This window comes from Urocampus carinirostris, chromosome 13, assembly GCF_059441175.1.
Source record: "Urocampus carinirostris isolate Australia breed hairy pipefish chromosome 13, RoL_Ucar_1.0, whole genome shotgun sequence".
In the NCBI taxonomy this organism is placed as follows: Eukaryota; Metazoa; Chordata; class Actinopteri; order Syngnathiformes; family Syngnathidae; genus Urocampus; species Urocampus carinirostris.
The window spans coordinates 16230097-16232431 of record NC_142361.1 but is presented as its reverse complement, the minus strand read 5'-3'; positions in this window follow the sequence as shown (position 1 = coordinate 16232431).

Below are 2335 nucleotides of genomic sequence, written 5' to 3'. Positions count from 1 at the left end.
GGTGTGTGTGGCGGTCAGGGTTCTTTCCTCTGATTTTATGCCTCCCACACACATGCGCACTAAGAGGCCAACCTGAGGAATGTGGAGCCATAGTTACAGATTAGTTTAGTTTATCTGCAGAAAGATCTTAAGTGGGTTTATCGTTTGCATTGTCATAGGAGACATATCCCATGCAGGACCGATCTTGCCGCATGTAAAAGTAATGTATGAATATAGAATATATATATAAATGAACATACAAATAAATCACGTAATACCAAAATATATTACAAAAATGCAATTCATTGTATGTGTATTTTGTCAGTTATTTCCGTGTTTACTTTTTCACAACAAAATGTTATTCAAACGAGCTTTTCACCTATGTGTTGATCAACAAGTGTACCGTATCAACTACAATGCCTTTCTTACTGACTGATCAATCAATAGGTGAAAAGTTCAGCTAGTTTGACCCACTCGATCATTTGAATAATCTCTTTGTTGAGACAAAGTACACGACAAAAAATGATTACCGAAACATATGACACAACAAGTGGTAAAATGCATAACTAAATGAATGAATTGCATTTATGTCATATATTCCGGTGCTGCGTTATTTGTTTCTTTACAGTATATGGCATATATTTAAGTACAGTATATACACATGTGTCCCAAAAATATGAACACATTTTAGCATTACTTAATATAGACTGGACCCATTGAACTGACAACTTTGAAGGATATTTACAGTAGATGGGAGTTGACAATTTAGGGACTTCAACAAAATAACCACTAACACCATCACTTGATTCACTTGAATTAATAAAGAAATTGAATCAGAATGATCTGCCTTTTCATTCTTCAAGTAGCATTTTCTTTCCTTTCTTCAAAGTCAAGTCTGGCTGCCACGGTTTTATTTAATTGGTTCCATCCACCTATCCATTATCTGCACAGCTTATCCTCATTAGGGTCGCGGGGGGTGCTGGAGCCCATTTCAGCCATCTTCGGGCAGTGGGCAGGGGACACCCTGAAATGGTTACCAGCCAGTCGCAGGGCACACAGAGACAGACAACTCGCTCGCTCATTCACACCTAGGGACAATTTGGACCATCCAATTAACCTGACATGCATGTTTTTGGAATGTGGGAAACCGGAGTGCCCGGAGAAAACCCACGCAAGCACGGGAAGAACATGTAAACTCCACACAGGAAGGTTCGATCTCATGACCTCAGAACTGTGCCGCACACACGGTAACCACTGCGCCGCCATGCTGCCCATTTAATAGGTTAAGTCTATTAAAATAAAAAACAGAAGTTGTTTAACTGCTAAAATATGTACAGTATACATTATTTTGGCACACCGTGTATTTTTTTTCTACATATGGCAGGATCAGTAGTTCCCAATATCAAGCTTTGTAAATTTTTCTCAGGTTTTGGCCATTTTTAAATGCTAAATTTTCACGAATACACAGTGAATCTGAATATTCTAGCATAGTTTGGGCTCCCTTATCATAAAATTGAGTGAATATGTTTATGCTAGTGACATACGGTTTGAGTCTGGTGAGGCAATTTAATTTACAAAAAAATTTAAATATTATTCACCATTTGACAGCGCGAGACAGCAATATAAACCGTGTCACAGAAACAAATGTTTAGTTTTCTATAAACTATATGTGCTGATTCTGTTAAAAGTATATATATAGATAGGTTATCATCTGTAAAGGACTGAACTGCCACAGGTTCCTTTCCCAACACCTGCAAAGACCCACATTTCGGCCCCAATACCTTTCTTTTTCCTTGAGTGCACACCAGGGCCCTTCATCTATATGAAATGACCAGACTCTCCAGCTGAACCTCTAAGTGTGTTCAAAAGATCAATGATCTGTATACATGTGTCAGTTTTGGGCCAGAGATTTATTTCATTGTGTGTCCAAATAACATTTTGCCTATTATCAACCATCATTATAATCAAGAAATTGGAGAGCTTTATTATAAAAGCATCAACAGAAACTCCAACCGGTAACAGGACACGCCTCCAGTGACATCAGCACGACTTAAAAGAGGCGCGAACATCCCTCCTCTTCTTGTCTTCACGCCTGCTCTTCCAGGACGGTTGGCTCGAGTGGGGTCTGATGCTGGGATTTGCCCCCAGGGACCATGGGGATAAAGAAGGCCTTGGCTCATCGGCCAGGAAGCTTGGCGAAACCCAGCCACGAGGCCGGGTTTGCCCATTTAACCTTTTTTTCTCTCCATCCACTGAAAAAAGGCACAATGGAGTCAAGAAAGGGACAGCCTTTACTGTGGAGGGGAGGGGCAGCATGCCATACTGTCCCCCAACAATCCTCTCCACTTCAGCTGCT